This window comes from Chamaea fasciata, unplaced genomic scaffold, assembly GCF_029207755.1.
Source record: "Chamaea fasciata isolate MVZ Bird 193981 ecotype frontalis unplaced genomic scaffold, bChaFas1.0.hap1 SCAF_3, whole genome shotgun sequence".
Taxonomy (NCBI): Eukaryota; Metazoa; Chordata; class Aves; order Passeriformes; family Sylviidae; genus Chamaea; species Chamaea fasciata.
Window position 1 is genome coordinate 63,574,349 of NW_027094088.1, and position 19,143 is coordinate 63,593,491.

The following is a 19,143-nucleotide window of genomic DNA, read 5'->3' on the forward strand; positions in this document are numbered from 1 at the left end:
AGGACACAGTGGGAGAAGGACCATGAAATGTTTCTTCTGCCTCTCATACACTTTTGACAGCATTTAGCACTGATCTTTGTCACAGACGCAGTACTAGACTCATTACACCCAACCTTAAATAAAATATGGGTTTATGTACCCTAGGGGAATGGTATCCTCTTAATTAGTTGATTATTTATGTGGATTGTAATTTCCACCCTAATGACAGAGGACTTGTTTCCAGTTTCAGAAACATTCATTTTAAAAATAGACATTATCCTTAGGTCTTTCTTAGGCTTTATGCAGTAAATAATGTTCAAGTATATATTTTCATTTGTTGTTTCCTCACATCCTTAAAAATTATGCAATTTAAAAATTCTCTAAGCCTACAATTTTTTGTTCAGCTAACATGGTTAGGAGGGGTTTTTGGCATTTCTGCGTTTACACAGTTAGAACTATATAAAAGTCACAGAACTGACGGTAGGGATTTAAGATGTGAGCAGAAGGTGTAAATTTAATGAGGTAGCAAATATGAAGCAGGTTTAATGAGAGGATCTCACAGAATATCACATTTTATGGCCATGGCTTTGTTCTTTGGAGGTAAATATAAGTAAAATAAAAGCAAGTAGAATTGAGAACTCTGGTCCTGACCTCAACCTGCTGTTGTTTAACATAGGAAAATAGTGACGGCTCAGTTAAAATGACAGCTGTCACTCTGTAGTCTGACATTTTGTAATGCACACTAAGAAGCAAAGTCTGATGGAAAAGTCTATAAGAATGGCACTAAGTTGTCTTTGTACCCTCTAATCATAAGTTATTAAAGTAAAAAAAAAGCAGTCGGATCTAAAATAGAGCAGCTAGAAAATGGTCCAGGACAGCAGCTCCCTCATCTGAAATTGTAAGTACTTGACTTATCAAATCTACTCACATACCATCAGTATGACTGTAAACTAAAATGTGAGGAAGGTCTGGTGAGACAGTCGGCCCACGACAGAAAAACAAGACTTAAAATGTGAAAAATAATTTTGTGAAATACAGATACTCAGGGAATTGTGAGAACAAGCATTAGGATCTCCTCAAATGTCAGCTGTAAAATATTGTCGTTTATCCAGAGCTGTGCACATATAAGAAAATTCCAGGTGTTCATTTTAAGGCAAGATTTCTCTGGAAGTAAAAAGCATTTGAATGGAAGGATTACAAAATGTGGTCTTCATGTTTTTTCATTTCATTACTGCAAGGAGTTACACAGAAAATGATTTCACCTGGCATGATGAAATTTCTTTATTTTATAATTTCTAAAACATGATCTTGTAAATTGAGGATTAAAGCTGTGAGCAAGCGATCCATGCTTTAATTCATCACTTTTAGGTTCCTGTGGGGTAAGTTAGGTCAGGTCCCTGTGGATAAGTTTGTTATTTAACACTCCATGTAGCACCCTCTATTAGGCTTTGTGAAGCCACAGACCTGAGATCATACTGTCTGTGGGATTTGCCTTGTTCACAGTGGAAGCAAGCACTATCCTCATGACAGCAATTTTGGCTTCTCTAATACATTTGTTAATTACATTTCCTCTTGATCATTGGGTGGGAAGAATCTGCATGCTTGTGTGTTTTATTACTTGGTCTGGCCTATCAGCACATTCTTGGTGAATTAAGCCTGTGGCTATAGCAGATAGAAAAGGCTAAAGAAAGCATGAGTTATGAAAAGCAAACAAGTTAATTTCTTTGCAGCTTCATGTAGACTGTGAGTTTGGAGGCAGTGAACGTTGCTCTGAATTCTTCCCTATGTGACCACAGCTCCTTTCACATCCACATATCAGGTTGGTGCCATGGGCCTCTAGGTCTTATAAATGTTTGGGTCTGAGCTTGTTTTTCTTGACTAGTACCGCCATTTCACACACAGATTTTTGTCTGAGATAAGATGACATTTTCTAAAGATGATACAGACAGGACATTCTTCATTAAGGTTTTTTTATGAGAGAAGAAACGGCATACTTTTTTTTCCAAATAGCAGATTTTTCCAGTTAATAATAACAACTAATAACCTCTGTTTGCTGTCCTTCAGAATGATTCCAGAGATGTTCTTGATAAGCTTTTTGATTTTTCCTGACCCCTGTTTGAGTTTTCATATTTATTTTGTCCAACCTCATTCCAATAACAGCAATAAACTGTTTGAAGGAAAGAAGATCATCAATGGCATAAAAGAGATCATTCAGCCTGAGGGGAAGTGATGTAGCCTAGGATAGATGATTTTTATATTACTTTGAGCAATACAAATCTCACTTTCCTTTTGCATAAAAAAGGACTTTAATGAGGAACCATATAGGATAAGTTTGTTATTTGTGGGTAAGCTTATTTTTTCTGTTTAAGCCTACATTACATCTCTGCAACAATGGGACATAAAAACACAGGAACCGTTGGAGCAGATGAGGTTGGTGATCCTTCCATCTGAGTCTACAGCTGAGAACAGCTGCTTTAGAAATCTAATATGTAGTAAAGTTTGAAATATAAAGATAGAGATACAGATAAAGAGAAATATATTTATAGCAAAGGAGTACAAGTAGAAATCTTGTTTTCCAGATTGACTGACAGGGTTGCCCACTTGACCTGCCTCTTCCAGAAATAATTTAGAATAATAATTTAAAACACATCACCTCCAAAGAGACTCCATGCTGTTCTTCTGAATGGGACTGCTTAGGTACTTTCTTCCAAAAGGCATGTAGCAAAATACCTCTGGCCGTTCATCAAAAGCCGCAGCACCCTGTCAGTTGGAGAAACTCAGGTGACTGAACGCATGCATCTTTTTTTGAAGCCTTATGTTATTTAATGAAGGTCAGGCACATGACCTTATGGGAGAGAGACCTGTATGTTTTTGGAACAGGTTGTGGAGATTAGGCAGGACATACTTGGTGACTAAAAGGTCACTTTTCCCCTATGTTTAGGTAGCTGTCCATCTCCTTCCTTGTCAGAGGAATATTTCTGGGTTGATGAATTAGTATCTCAGTTCTAATACTAAATTTGATCTGGGGCAGGCAGTAGTGACACCAGACCTCATTGCAGTGTAAATCAGCTCCTGCTGTAAACTGAGCGTAAGTTTGGCACCGCAAGGGCATTCAGTACTGCCTCTGGCCGAGCACCTAAACACTTTATTTGTCATAAACACAGAAAGTGACAAACCTTTAGGTCTCAAGCCTACAGACTGATAATTAAGGCTCACTTTAAGCATCTGATCAAATGCTTTGCTGAATTATTATCAAAGTCCTTTATTTCCCATGTTCAACTATCTGTATAAAATCAATATTTTTAGAATAAAAGACATTTCCATCCTACATTTCAATTTTCTACATGAGTCTTCAAAAATTATAGCTTAGTTATGAGAAAACATTCTAAGAGAAGATTATAGCCAATGGAAATTTTCATGCTGATAGCATTAAACATTTGTGTTTTCAATGGCAAAACACTGAGACTCAGCAGTTATACCTTGATCCTGAGTTTTGAGGTCAACCTTGGTCATGAATAATCTTTTAGAGGTCCTCAGATCAAATCAAGGTCAGCTTAACATTCCTGTCCAACTGAACATCACCAAAACAAAAGTTTTAGAGGGAAGGGTGTAAATCCACAAAGAATGAAACCAAGGAAAATGTTTGCAATAACCTTTGCAGGAGTGAAACTGCCCAGCCCTGGGAACAGTTCTGCATGTTCTGCTATCTTCACAGCAAGTCGGCAGAAAAATAAACGATTTTTAATACTAAGGCATTGATTTTCATATACTTATTGTATAGAGTTGTAGATTGGCATGCTTTTAAAATTTCAAACTCTTTTGTTTGAAAGTAAGCTAAATTAATAATTTTGAACTAAAGCAAACCCTTTGATTGTTTTAATTGAATTTATCTTTGAGAGTACTCCCTGAACTAAGCATCTTACAGTTTTCTCATAGTAAAGATCAAACAAACATATACTTGAGTCTCCACTAAAGAACAGACAAGGAGGAGTTTTGGGAGGTGTGAAAACTGAGTGACTAGTGGACTCCACTGGGCAAAGAGACAGGTCTTTCTGAGAGGGCTGTTTATCGTTTGGCTGTGGATTAAACAGATACCCCAGGAAGTGTTTTTGCAATTAAGTTCATGTTACTCCATCATATTTATATTTCAGAATAATGGCTGTGTGCGTTTGAATTCAAAGAAATTAACATGTTCTGACCTTACTGTCTTGAGAATGAGGCCACTTTCAGCAGGTGTATAATAAAACAAAGTAATGTTCTTTTTTCCACCTTTATTTAAATAACCTTGTCAGGAAAATCAGATCAAACAACCTATCTACGAATGTTTAACACTGAAAGAAAAACTAAATTAAGAGTCCCTCTGAATGCAGCTGACAATGAAAGAGAAAAATGTTAATTTTAAAGCCATGGAGCCAACTTATATATGTAGCAATTTATACGACTTAATTGTATCCACATCTATACAAAGGAGGAACAATCTACAACACATGTAGATACACAACTCATGGTTTTATTTTTATGCATTTAAACATACAGTTACGGGACTGCATGCAAATTTTCCATTTGCCAAAGTCTGAAATACAGAACAAGGGAAACTGGTGTTCAAATGCACATATCGATAATCACTCTGTATGTCATAAGATTTCCAAACACTTCACTACTTAAAATATAAATATCTTCAGTGGCTGAAAAAGCATTTATTCTTACTGAGAGTTAAATTCCTACAATTTTAAAAATCAGGCAATTGCTAAGTAATTTGAGTACCTCACAAAACATTTAAAATATATATTGGCACCATGTTTTCACTCTGGAATAAAGGCACTGAAATTGACATTTCCCAAATTTATGCCACAAAAATGTATCTCTCTACATATACAGAATTATGTCAAATATCAGTCTCAGACATAACGTTTGTGGGCAGAAAGAGCTCAAGTGTGCAACAAGAGTGAGAGGGTCAAACCACAGTCCCAGCTTCATACTGAAACAAGCAGAAAAAATATGTAGTTGAATGAGTTTGAGGATCATGGGTGTAGTGAAATACAAGGGATATATATTTATTGATTATTCCAGATACTTTGAAGAAGGAATTATTTCCTGTGTATTAGATTCCTTTACAAAATTTATGATACACTTCTAAAATTTCATCTTAGGTCCCAAGGATCATCCTTTTAAAAAAATTTTCACTTATATGTGACCTGATATCCTGATAGGACCAGATGTTACCCTCAATACAGTGGGTAGCAGGAAACATGCTGTTCCTGGAAGAAAAATGCTGTCTTCAGCTCTGCAAAGGATTACATTTTGCATTCATCAAAGATTTTTGCATGATGACAAAGGCTTGTCCATGAACAGAGAATTGTTGGATAAGAGCCTGAGTTCTTAGTTCTTGACATTAAGATTTCACAGTGACTTTGAGATGTGTTCAAAGTCATTAGCACAGTTTGTGTTAGTAGTAGTTTTTTTTCTCTACTTATTCTTCATTTGCTCTGCTAAACTTAAAGGAAACACATCTAGATTTTATTTACTATCTGATGAAGCTATGAATATTATTTCTGAAAACTTAGTGTTGCAAGTGGCAAGCCAGTAATTCTATTTATTGCTTTGTACATATCAAAATATTATTATCTATTCTTGTCTTTGAATGCTTGGAATTCTCTCCTCCCTATTTGTCTTTGTTAGGTTCTTGGCAAGAAAAATACTCCCAAACCCCCAGACCTTTTAGGACTTTTTAAACTCTCACATGCCATTTAAATTATTCTAACTTAACTTTGAAGTATATTTCATTTTTTTAAAAAAAAATAACATATTGAGGCATTATGTTTACCTTAAACACAGCTGGCAAATTCTTTCCTTTCCACCTTGTTTAATCCCAGCTAACTGGCACTGTAGAATATGTCTGTCCCATAAATCAATGTTTATTGAAATCAGATTACACCCAGTAAGACTTTTAACCAAAGCAAAAGGAAAACTACATGGAATGATATGGCATCTTTTTACTGGCAAAAACTTTAACTGCATTCTGTTTAAAATATGTTGGTTAAGATTTTCTCACTGAGGAGCTCAAAAGTTAATGAGATCAAAGTTACGAATGGAGCAGAAAACAGAATCCAACATAAGAGCCTCCAAAAGACTAATTAAAACTTCCATGCATTCTTAGAGTGAGCAGGGACATGACCTAAATGCTGCTAAACCCTGAAGGATTTTTTTCTGTGACATGAACACTGGGTAGATCACATGCCTAAGTCCAAACTCTATAGACCTTATATAATTCTTCAGGCAGCAGTTCTGAACTACATGTCTAAATAATTAGGATAAGCTATCAGATATCTGGAATGGATTGTTCCACCCTTACCATTGCAAAAAACATAGTAGGAATTTGAATTATTGTGTCTGTTTCTGGTGCTTCGTATTTCTTATACACTTAAATAAAGATAACACTATAATTTTTTTTTATTATCGTTTTCAGGAGTCTAAAATTTGTCACCCGTTAAGTTTTCACAGCAAGAACACACAAACAAAATCACAAATAACTGTTGCACCATAGAAATGTCTCCCCTCCCCAAACCCCTCCAAACCCCAATTTAAAGCTTAGAATCTGCTCTGAAACTCACGAACCACAATGGCTTTTCCTGAAACTGCATGTATATATGCAAGGGCAGAAGATGTATTGTTTCAACAGAGAAAACAGGCAAAGATGATTTGGAAAAACATAAATTTGGCCTAAGATAAACTTAATAGATATTTTTGATCCATGACTGATGCACTAAAAGTATCTACTTATGTTACAGACTCAGTTTTCAAGTGGCAGGCCAGGTGGACTTCTGGAGCCTGGTAAATCTTCCAGTGTTCCCAAATTTTTGTACGTTACCTTTATTATGTAAGTTATTATGTAAGAGTGTGTGTGTGTGTGTGTGTGTGTGTGTGTGTGTGTGTATGGGGATTGGAATTTATCCTGATGGCTGTATAAAAAAAGAATTGGCTTCTAACGTCTCAGAGGTGTTGCTTTGTAAATAGTTTCTCACCGTAAGATTTTTGGGGATGTGAGAAAATTGTGGTTTTAGGCAAGGAGCTTTTATTCACCTTATCAGGAAAAGTTGAATAGTGGTCAAAGTTTATTTTTGGGGCGGTTTAAGAGGATATAGTTTCACTGAAAGGTATTTCTGTTAAATAGATGTGAGAAAAAAATTAAGCTCTATGCTTCAAGAGAGCAGCAATTAATTTGCAGAGGGCGGAAAAATGGCTCTTGCCAGTTGTGCACTTGGACGTTTGCAGGAGGAGCCTAAGAACATGCAGGAGACAAAGTGAAGTGGGCAGAACACAGTGTGGTTTTTTTAACGAATTTATACTACTAAATTTGGGCAATTATCTAAGGGAATAAAGTCTAAAGAGCTGGAAGATATATACAGGGCTTCCTGAGGAATCAGAGGACAGCCACAGCTACTAAATGTGCAAAGGCAGTAATGTGAACTCCGCTGAGTTTCATTCCTTGCTCTCATGTTATTAAATTCTTGAATTATATTTTCATTAGAGGTATGTACATATCATGAAGAACTGAACCTTAAACAAATACAGAATTGGGCTTAACTAAAATCAAGAGCTTCCAGAAATATCACATGGAAAGTACAACACTATGCAAAGTAAAATCCATAGTCAAGAAGACGGTAGAAGAGATTTTTTCTTGGAGGGCTTCTTTGAAGAATTAGGATAGTGTTGAGAATGTGGGGTCTAAGTCATATGATCCCTCTCATGCCATAATCTGGTAATGAAAACAATCTCAGGACCACATGACAGGATTTAATACAGAGAAAATCTCAAATCTGTTGAAAATCCTTTAATAAGTTCCTAGAGACTCGTCGGTGTCATTAGGAGGGTTTGAACTCTTAAGAAAGTTTAAGTACAAGAGACTAAGAATGGTGTCACACTTGGAATCTGCACATAATTAATTAGCCAAGACCTCTGAAAGAAAGAGTAGACATTTATTGTTACCTTTTATTTTTTATTTAGCTTCTCTGTTTTAGAAAAATGGCATTAGAAATATCCTGGGGAAAAAAAGTCAGTTAATTATGACTATATTATGACTATTGTCTTCTGTTGCTTATAGAGTAAAAGTAAGGATAATGACTGAAGCCTGCAGAATTAGGTAATTGCAGAAAGACAATGAAATTGAGGATCCTACAGTCAGAGAGGAATTGCTAAAGTTCAGGAAAATGGGAAAAGAATTCATGATTAATAGCTGGACTTTTGTCAGTTGAACTGGAGATAGACATAACATTTTTGGCAAAATATCAAGTTTTATGTTTTTTTCTGTAGAATATAAAGCATAGAAGATCAAATACACAGCTGTTAAGCTGTTCACTAAGATGAAGCAAACAGCAGTCAAGGTTTTTGTTGTGGATTTGGAGCAGGGATCTGACTCTCAGAAACCACATATTAAATGTTAGTGAGTGGCTGTGAGGAGGGGGCTCTCTCACTATCCCCCTGCTGTGGCTGTTCTTCTTTTCAGACTGGAACAGGTCTTTCACACCCTTACAAGAAATAGCACCTGTTGCTGCGGCTTTTGAACTTTGGTTAAACAAATGGCTACTGGATAGCGTGCGACTGACCAAGGAACTCTGACTTGCTAATAGCATTTTTTCATTCCTTACAGTAATGAGTGACTGGGAGAAATCAGAGAGACAATTAAATCTTGTGTTTGTCCTGAGACAGAATGTGAAAATCTTGCTAGCTCTTGAGAATTTTCATGGAACAAGTAAATTACTTCTTTTCTTAAGTCCATTGAATCGTATAGTTTGATCTTTGCATTCCAAAAAAAAATGAATTGCATAAGCAGATGAGTCAATTAAAAACAGGATGCAAAAAAATGTTCTGTTAAGAAATACTTTGGCATTTGCTAGATACTTAAGCAAATCAGGCATCTGTGAACATAATAACTAGCATGTACACTCAAAGTTTCAATGTGCTCTACAATGAAAATCTATTCTTAAACCTGCTTTTAAGAAACATATCAGAAGGTTGAAAAATTTTCACAAGTGTTTCTGAAAATTCACTTGAAATAACCAAGTCTGTGAAATGAAGCTGGCAGTGTCACAAGTTTGGACTTCTCTGTATGGAATCACTGCTTGGATAGGCAGTAAAAGTAAGCCATTAACTCATTTAACAAAAATAACTTGCATAACCTGATAACCATCAGACTTTTTGACCTTGAAGACAAACCTAATTGGCTGGACAACACTTTTTTTTTTTGCTTTCTCTGAATCCAAGTCCTTCTTCCTGCCTGAAGGTAACCTTCTATGCCAAAAGAAATTTTCCCTTCCTTTTTTCAATAGGGCAGAACCCAGTATGAGGGCCATGATATGGACATCATTAAAAACAACTTTTAGAGCTGACAGGGAGCTCTTCCATTGTCATTAGTAGCATACATTGGGGAAGGTGAGCTAGTGAAATAGCTCATCTTCTCCCAGAAGCACGTGAACTCAGCTGCTGAATGCATTTGGTCACATTTAGACATATGTTTGCTGCAGAAGTTGATTTGGTAGTACGCACCACTCCCCAAACAACTGGAATTGGAAATGAAGCTACAAGAAGGTAATTCCCAAAGTAGTTCTTCATTTCTGATTCCACAGAAGTGGTATTACCTTCTTCCTTACATTTTTACCTCTTCCACTCTTTTTAACCTTCCTGACAAGAGACAGCAAAGTGTCATATTAATGGCACAGGGTTAAAGAACAGTTTCATCCAATGCATTAGAGTGGATAAATGTTTTATTTGAGAAGTTAATTGCTGGAGATTTCCAAATATGATGGTCCTTCCAAACAGCTTTGGGAAACAACTTGTTCTACAATTAATTACTATTATAAGCTTCAGCTGCTGAAACACAGATTCACCTTCCTTGTTTCTATTTGGGTTTACTGACCATAAGAGAAGAAGTCTTTTTGTCACATGGAACATTCTGTTCTGTTTTCACCACACATCTCAACAATCCTTACATTAGGAACCTGACTGCTAAGGAAAGCTCTAGCAGATGTTGCTAGATGTTCTTGTGCTACTGTCAGGTTGATCTGTATTTCACATGTGTCTATGAGATCCCAGCAGGCCAAAGTCTCAGTGAGTGAAAATCAGGACAGAATTAGTCTTTATTTTAGCTGAAGTATTGTTCAGAAAATATTATGTTCTTGCCTTTTATCTCTCAATAGTGTAGTAAGTCCTATAAACAGCAAATCTGGTTCTAGATAAAGTCTTTTATTTTCTTTATACCAGTACACCTTTTAACATTGCACACCTTATGAAACAGTTACAGTAGCTAACACTGCTTTGCTCATGTCCTCAAGTTTTGCAAACCTTTTTCATCTTCACATCTACTCTTTTACTAACCTTCTTAGCCACCAGATAACATCTGTTAAATAAAGGATCTCTCAATGAGATTGAAAGGAAAATTCTTCATAATGTACCAAGTGTTCCTGGAAAGAGGATGTTATTGCCTAAAATGCACACAGTCCTTGGATGATTGAGGGTTTTCATTCCTCCCTTTGAAGTAAATATTCAAAAGGGTCTGGTCATGTTTCCATTTCTCTTTCTGCCCAGTAGGAGTGTAAGAAAGCAATATTTCTATGTGGGGCGCTTGTCTTAAGCCAAATGTTCAAGTTTACTCAAATAGAGATTGTGTAACACAAGCCAGAGGGATGCTGCAAATTAAACATATTATCTGGTTGGATACGGAGTAATCTGCACACAGATATGAACTTACCTCTGTCATTTCTCTTATACACTTGTTCTAAAGGAGACCAGAATGCAAGTTATGTCTTAAGGCAAAGTCATAATAACAGTTTTGTTAGGAGTGGCTGAGAGTTTGACAAAAGATGAAATATCAGGCCTGGGTTATCCCAGCAGAAGTTCATCCTGGTACGGCTCTTGGTACAGTTTCACAGGATGGGTCAAGCCCCAACTCCCTGCAGTTCATCCCCTCTTCTCCACCTCTACGGATCTAGTGCTAGCTTGTAATACAAGAGCTTTCTGTTTTGCTGTAACTTTCAACATGCAGAATCTTGCTTTTATTAAAAAAGTGGTTTTATTTCTATTTTTCTGTTCAAAACAAGTTTCTTGGCATGAAGAGCAAAATTTGTCTCATCAAAGGGCAACAGAGTATAATACAATCCATTCTCATAACAATGAGGGGAGGCAGAAGGTGGAGTTTAGATATGCTTGTAACTTATTTGCTTTGTGTGCCACACATTCCTGTGGTTGATGGAATGCCAGCAATAGAAATAACACTACCTAAGAAATGAGGGGCTGCCTTTCATCTTGAGATCAGAAAAGTAGGGTTCATGCACTTTAGTCAGCTTTCAAAAGGCTTTTTACTTTGTGCATGAAGTGCAAGTTTACCAGCTCTGCCATGATGATAAAAAATACTGCCTGATATGAGAGGGACTGGGGCTTAAGAAGCATATTACGAGATTACATGTAAAATTGTTTGCATGGTTTACAGAATATTTTTTTTCTACCAGAAATGTCTGTTTGTCAAAAGTATGTTCATTTTTAAGTTTTGACAGGGCTGAAATCCTGTTGTAGGACTTATTGGAACAATACTTTTTATCCTTTACAATGAAACATACAGATGGACATGCAGACTCTTGGAGGTCTTCTTAGATAGTAGCTCAGATCCTCAGTTTCATATAGCTATCACAATTTCCTCTTGGCTTAAACAGAATAATGATTGGTAGGGAAATGTATTTGCAGAACAGAAATAGCTGCAGAATGGAAACAAGCAGGTTCATGGACATTACTCTGCCTTGCCCTGATCAACCAAACATAAGGTGATGCTTGGGCAAAGGAGGAGGTATTGTTTCTCTGTGTAAATATCTTGATCATTCCAGAGACTGATAATATCCTTGCTGGTAAAAGGGGAAGGAAAAGAAGAACAAGTAAGAACAAGTAAGATTTCATTCCAGTGGAACCTCTGTTCCTCCATTGATAGAGATTGCTCAGACTATTCTCCCTATGTGAAAACTGGCCTTTGAGACTGGCCCAAGCTGCACACTAATCACTAAGATAAAGGTTGGTTTTTTTTTTTTTTTTTATTTCTAGTCAGCAAATTTATGCTCTAAATTATAGCAGAGATGTGTTTCTTGATGTGTATAGATGGCCTCCCATCTACTGGTGCTTGCTGCGGGTCTTATGCCCACTCTTTTGAAACCATTTTTGGGAGTGACCAAAGGCCGTCTGAGATAACATCAGCTTGGATGCTTTGGGTCCTTGTCTTCAGTAAACATTTATAATCATCTGAATTAAAGTGTTCTCAGCATATACAGCATCAATGAATTTTCTTACTCTAGATGCCAAGAAATGAACCACAACTCAACTGTTTTTGCAGAAATCAGAGTGAGTTTCCTTGACAGAAGGGGGTAAAGGGACTCACCAGAGATAAAGTGGTCCTTTGCTCTTGTATCTTGAAAATTGGTGCCACTTCTAAAATTATGTCACATCTCATCTTCTATAAACCAGACTCATGACACTGGAGAATGTGTGTCATGAGTCTCACATAACATCTCACTCTGCTAACCTCTGACCATAGTACCCAGGATCTTTCTCTAATTTCCAGTGAGACTTGCAGCACAAATGAAACACTGTTGACTTCAACATGTAAAGGTGTCTGGAATTTCAATGTACCATTTTCTGAACAATTATGGGAAATATTTACTGGAGAATGCTTCTGCCTTTCTGAGAGTTCAAAGAGGGGATGCGAAGTTCCTGAAATCTGTGTGAGAAATGAGATTAATAACCATTTTCAGTTTGAGGCAATTGACTTAGAATAGCTTTCATTCAGTTTGTAGATTGGTTATTATTTTTGGTAAAAAGCCAAAAGGAAACTACTCACTACTGAGAGTACAGGATGTTGATCAGAGGCACAACTTCTCATAAGAAGTTTAATGGTGGATCTATATTGTGTTGGGATGGATAGGTCATTATATGCATATACTTTTATCAAGCACTTTATTAAGTGCTATTGATAAGCAGCAAACAGCTTTTTCCTTCAGTGTTTCACCTGCTTCTGTCAGCCTGCAGTCCTTACCAGAGGACACCTTCATCTCTTTTAGGAAATGCATTATGCAGATGACTAACAGGTTCCAGAAACACTTACAATTGAGTATCAGGCACACTGCGAGTAATCCCATACCTGTGTAGTCATTCATAGAGAGAAAAAAACCCGGAATTTTAAATATGGAAGTCATCCTTATTTTTAGAGTTTAATTCTGTCATTTCTACATGTTCATTTGTATGTTTCAACCTATCCTGTTACAGAATAGTTTACTGGAAATCAGAGAGCAATGAGTCCACAATGTTATATATCTGAATAAAACATATAAATATATTATTATACAGAATAGAAATGTTAATAAGTAATATGAGTTAACTAGATTAAATTATTTTAGCAAAGGATTTCAGGGAAACTGCTCCACTCAACAGGCAACTGGAGCAGAATAAAGGAGTCATTGAAACCTGGTTTTTAGTTGACTATTTACATAGAAAGTCTGTTCTGTGTGGTTTTAGAACTGACATTATTCATGTGGATAAACTTTTCCTTATCCATCCAGGCTATCCTTGTACATTGACCATTAATGTTCTTTTGTAAAGAGTGGTCACTTTCAGTTAATTCTATTCATCAGATAGCAAGTGTTGTGTAAAACCTGCTGAGCTGGAGTTTGTCCAAAACATCTTTTTGGGAGGAATGTTGATGTATCTGTACCATTCCCCTACAGAGTTCAAAGATGTCCAGAAACAGATTTTGCATCATTAAGTGGTGATTGCTCATGTGTTGGGTTCATGATTGATCACAAGGCAAATACATGGGAGATTTGCTCAATTAGGAGTCATATCATTTGATCCTGGTATCTAAGGATTTATGTTTGCGAGGCTATGAAAGACACATTAACTTTCTCCTTGGCTTCTGAAGAAAAAGTTACATTTCTTTGGCTCAGGTTATCTTTGGAAGGAAGGCACTGTCTTAGCTCTTAATCAGAAGCCTGACAGGTATTAACTCTGTGATATGTAGCTCTATTTTTAAGTATTCATCCAAGGAAATTCCTTCTCTTTCTAAATTTAAAATTTGACAGCAGTTTAACAGAGAATATTCTGGATATCCTCAAACACACATCATATATTTTTCCTACATTTTTCCCCCTATTACTCAGATAATCCAATTTTAGTTTCCCAATTTCTTTCTTTTCTATCTCTGATTCTCCAAACGATGTTCAGATCAACATGCATGTCATGTCTTCTTTTGCTTTAGATGGTTTTGTGACCAAACAGTGTAATTTCAGATTTCAGATAACTCCTCTTATGACCACCTTTATATCATTGAATGTCATTACTTCTTCCTTTATACCTGTTTCATAAAATCAACAGTAAGTGAAAGCAAAGGCCCATAATTCAGGGGTTGGAATATGTCCACATGGTGTTGAGACATACATAAAAAATAAAAAAACTGGATGAATTATATTTTATCACTCTTTATTTTATATTACATTACTCACTTCTCTTCCATCTTCTATTATTCTCTATTCAGCATCCATGCAGTTTTAGCTTTGTGAATTCTCTTTCTTCTGCATTGTTATTCTCATGTATGTTGCTTGATCCTCTGAAAGTTGGCAGATTAGGCTCAGAAAGTGGAATTTCAAAGCTGCTTTCTATACCTCTTCACCTTTTTCATCTGAATTTCTGTAAATACAACCTTTCCCAGAGGTCTTCTATTCCTTCCTGGTAGCTGTCTGGAAAATATTGTGAGAATTCTATTTATCACTGTATTTCCAAGCTTTCTGTCTTGAATTAGTAAATGTCAATGTGTGAGAGAAAAAGTAAAAAGTCTATGAAACGTTTTTAGACGTCATATATGATGTTTTATTTCCAACTTGTTTGTGTTCAACTCATGATTTCAGTTGTTCCTGTGTTCCAAACCATTTAGTCAGATATCTGAACAATCCTGTCTTCCTTTTTACCTTTGTCACAAATGCATAAAATCTTCACAGCTGTTTTTTTCCTCTCATTTTTATCTTCCACCTATCATAAAATTCTCTTTTTTCTTTATTCCTAGCATTTTTTGCCTCAATGCTGATCTCCTTTTTAAGTACTAGAACTCCTTCTCAGTTTTAGACTATTTATTCCTGCTCTCCTTATGTATTCTACAGTTTTTCTTCTTTTGGATTTCTGCATCTTTTTATCTCCCTTTTTTTGTTTTACTCGGATGCCTGGCTGATCATGCTTGGATTCCCTTTTACACAGAAAGTGTAAAATGTTTGCTCCTATTCTTGTCAATTTTTTTTCCCTTGGCCCTCATCTTGTGTAGTTTCTAATATAAGTTTTGATTCATGTGATATGGATGAAAGAACAACTGCTTTCATGAAAGCCAGGTCTAAATAACAAACACACTTCTTTCCTACAAATCTCTATAGGGAACCAGCCCAGTTGTTCCATAGCACAAAATTGTAGTTCTGCAATTTCAGTGTTATATCTGTCAGTGCTGAAAAGCAGTAAGAGGAGATCCAGGCAGAGATATAGAGATTAAGGGGGAAATGGAGAAAACTACAAGACAAGTGAGGAAGCAATTAAATTTACAAGGAATACTACTTTTGCTATTCAGGTACCTAGTTGGTGCTCAAAGCTTCAGATTAAAATTACCAGAACAGCCAAAGTCTACATGAATATGAGGAAGCTATCTGTTTGACTTCTTATTAACCACGTAGATGTGTCACTGCTGAGACTATGTGCCCCTATGGACATCACCGGATGCAGAAAGCACTCCAGGCCACAGGGCACTGAGATGTTCTACTTCTCTGTCCAACCCTATCTCCCCTTCCCTCTCTTCTCCCCCTCTTTGTTCACTCTGTATTCAACTCTAGCCTCAAGTACCAGCCTATAAACATGAGGAGAATAATATTTTCTTGCCATATGGTAAACTCTGTAAAAAAATATATCTGTAAGTATCTATTGATATATTAATTTGTAGTTTGCTGTGTATTTGGTTCCTAGTGATAATTTAGTAATAGTTTGATCTAACATAGACCTGAATAAAATGTTGTATAACATGTATATATATATATATGATCCGTTAACATGTATTGTACTGTAGTAGTCAGTTGAATGTTACCCTACTGAGTTTCTTTTCTCCCAGTCTCTACCCAATATATGAAATCTCAGATAATTTGACAGCAGCAGAATCCATTTCTCAATTTTTTCTCTTCCATCCTTTGTAGCTATTTAGCATCCCTTAACATTTTACCTTGGCAGCAGTGAAAACCTATGACTCTATCTGCTAGGCTCCATTTCCTCTTACTTTCATTAATTCCAGACAATTGTAGTGTTTGTTTAATTACATAGCACAACAAATTATGCTGGTCAATTCTGTTTACACCCAACTGGGATTCCTTATGATGAATGGATATCTGTAGTGTGTGAAAAAGGAGGAGAGACAGAAGTGGTGAAATTAATTCGATAATTCATCATCCTAAAAGCATGCCCAAGCAGAAACTTCATCTGCTGACTCCTGTCCAACCTGAAGAGCTTGGGTCTGAGATTTTATTTGTTTATTTTTTTCCATCCCAGACATGAGCCTTAATCTTTCTGGAGATTCTTTGAAGGATACAAGAGGATATAACCCTAAATATAGTAATATTAATACATAATTCCAAACCGTCCTTCAGTGACTACTAAAATATTTTTACTTCCTAATATAAGTAAAAAATTTCTGATGTATGTATATTAATGTAATTTTGGTGGATTGAGAGAAAGATTTGTCAACTTCACACTACCTCATAGCAGAGTGTGATAAAAGTTCGTGAATTACAATTCATGCTTGAGTGATATATAGTGCAGCTTACTGTGGAACCACCCTGAAAATGTATTTCATTTCAAATTCAGCCCTTTGTGATTCATTTGACGGTTGCATTTACTCTGCAATTGCAACAGGTTGAGGCCACATCATCACATATGCAATTTCCAATGAAAAATTATATGTCTAAAATCTGGAGAGAGGGAGGACACTTCTTACATACATACATACTACTACACATACATATTACTATACTACTAGTAATACATAATGCCCGCATATTATTATTTAGAGCAACAGGCCCCTTCAAAACAACAAAGAGGAATCAACAGTCTTCAGCCACTCCTTTCTTACAAACTTATTTCTGTTTGTCCAGAAAGTGCTCCAGTAAGCTCCAGACATGTTCACATAATCTTAGTATTAGCAAAAGCACAGTATTGCCAAGGGGGCACATTTAGAGGCAAATTGATTTCACTCTTTAATGGGAAAAAATGCATGATATTGCAAAGCATTTTGAAAAAGAAACAACACCAAAGTAAAGCAACATCCCTTTACATAGCATTGGAATCCACAAAGAAGTCCGCAAAGAAGCTCAGGTGATTTTCAGTCAGACCCAAAAGTTACACCCAGATGTGAATAAATGACTATGTGGGCTGCTTTCCTATTTGAAAAATGATCTCTGCACCACAAAATAATATATAATATATACCAGAATACCCTCATGGTGTCATCTTTGTGATGAATGAATATCATGGTGGAGGAGGAAACTTGCTTTCTTCCCATTTTTTTCTTCCATGCTTGTAAGATTTATATTGAGACAAGAAATGAAACTCTGATGTACTTGCTGTTAAGCAGTTTTTGAGAGGTACACCCTGTTTACTAGCACTGACCAAAGACATCAGCAATTTGTGGGATAAAACTGTGGCTACATCTGGGCTAAATCTCTGTTTCCTGCCTCCATTCCTACTGCATGACTTCTTTGCAGATAGACTAAAGACTGTGTCTTGGTTTAGGAAGACAGGTATCTGCTAGGTAAAATTACAATCAGAGGCTCTTTGGCAAAGATTTGGGAAACAGGAATAGCAGTTCTTTACTAGTATGTAATACAAAGCAAACAAACACAAAAAAAACTCCCCCCCCCACCAAACAACTACAGCATTAATGACAAACGACAACAGCACCAAGAACCTTGAGGGCTTTGTTTCACAAAACCCAGGGCAGTTTGGTTTCGGTGTCCCTGTAGGATCCTCAGAGCACCAAGCTGGAACAGTGGAAAAGTCCCGGGCTGGTAGCTGGGATGACAGGGTGTCCCGGCAGGCAGGGGCAGGATGTCCCGGCAGCGCAGGGGGTGCAGGGTCACGCTGCAGCAAGAGGAGCAGCGCCGAAGAAGTTCGAAGGCGAGGCAGAATAGCGGCCCAGCTTCTGCTCGGCGTGCTTTGCGGCGGCTGAGATCCTCGAGGAGCGGCCGACACGCGTCTCCCGAACGCCGGAAGCAGAAAAGCACGCAGCTGCCTCAAGCTGTGTCTTTTACCTGCGTTATCTCCCCCTTCCACCTTTTGTCCATCTCTTTGTTTCAGCCAAGCACTCTCAAGTATCCAACACCCGGTCCCCTTGGCAACCCGTGGGGAAAAAATTCCCCAGAGAAAGAAGGAACAAACCCAACCCCCAACAGACTGTCAGTGCAGTGCGGTGTGTTTAAATGCAATGAGTGCCATGCTGTGCTTAAATGCAACAAGTGCCGTGTGCTCCAAGGGGTAGGATCCAGACTGCCCATTCAGGACAACCGTCTGCTTGCATGCAGTGAATTTTGGCTTTAAGGGCTTCTCTGAGGCCAAAAGTAGGGAGCCTGGGTAAGTGAAGAGCTGCATGGCTCCACTGTCTCTCCAGCACATGTATAAAACTTTACAATCACCTTCCAAAAACAACTTCATGTGAAAGGCAGAGTAGTAAGTTACTTATAGCAAAGACAAATCCTTAAAAGCAATCCAGTGCTGTATTACTGGGAACATCTTTAACTGCTGCAGGACACATAGTTACAAGAAACTTTTCCATGGCTCACCTTCTTCCACATTTTCAAGTACTTCTTAACTGCGCATGTGAAGGAAATACAGTTCAGTCCTGCTACATTGCAGTACGTACAGTAAAGCTCTGAATTTCTAAAGGAAGCCTCAAAAGCAATCTCAGCAACCCTAAGTTTTCTGGCCCGGATAATTGTGCATGGGTCATAACATGGTTTTCACTTTTCCTGTGATTAACATATTAGAAGACAAGGCCAATATATTACCTTCCAGAAATGATACTTTTCTGTGGGTGTGTCTTACCTGATGCGAGACAAGTTGCTCTAT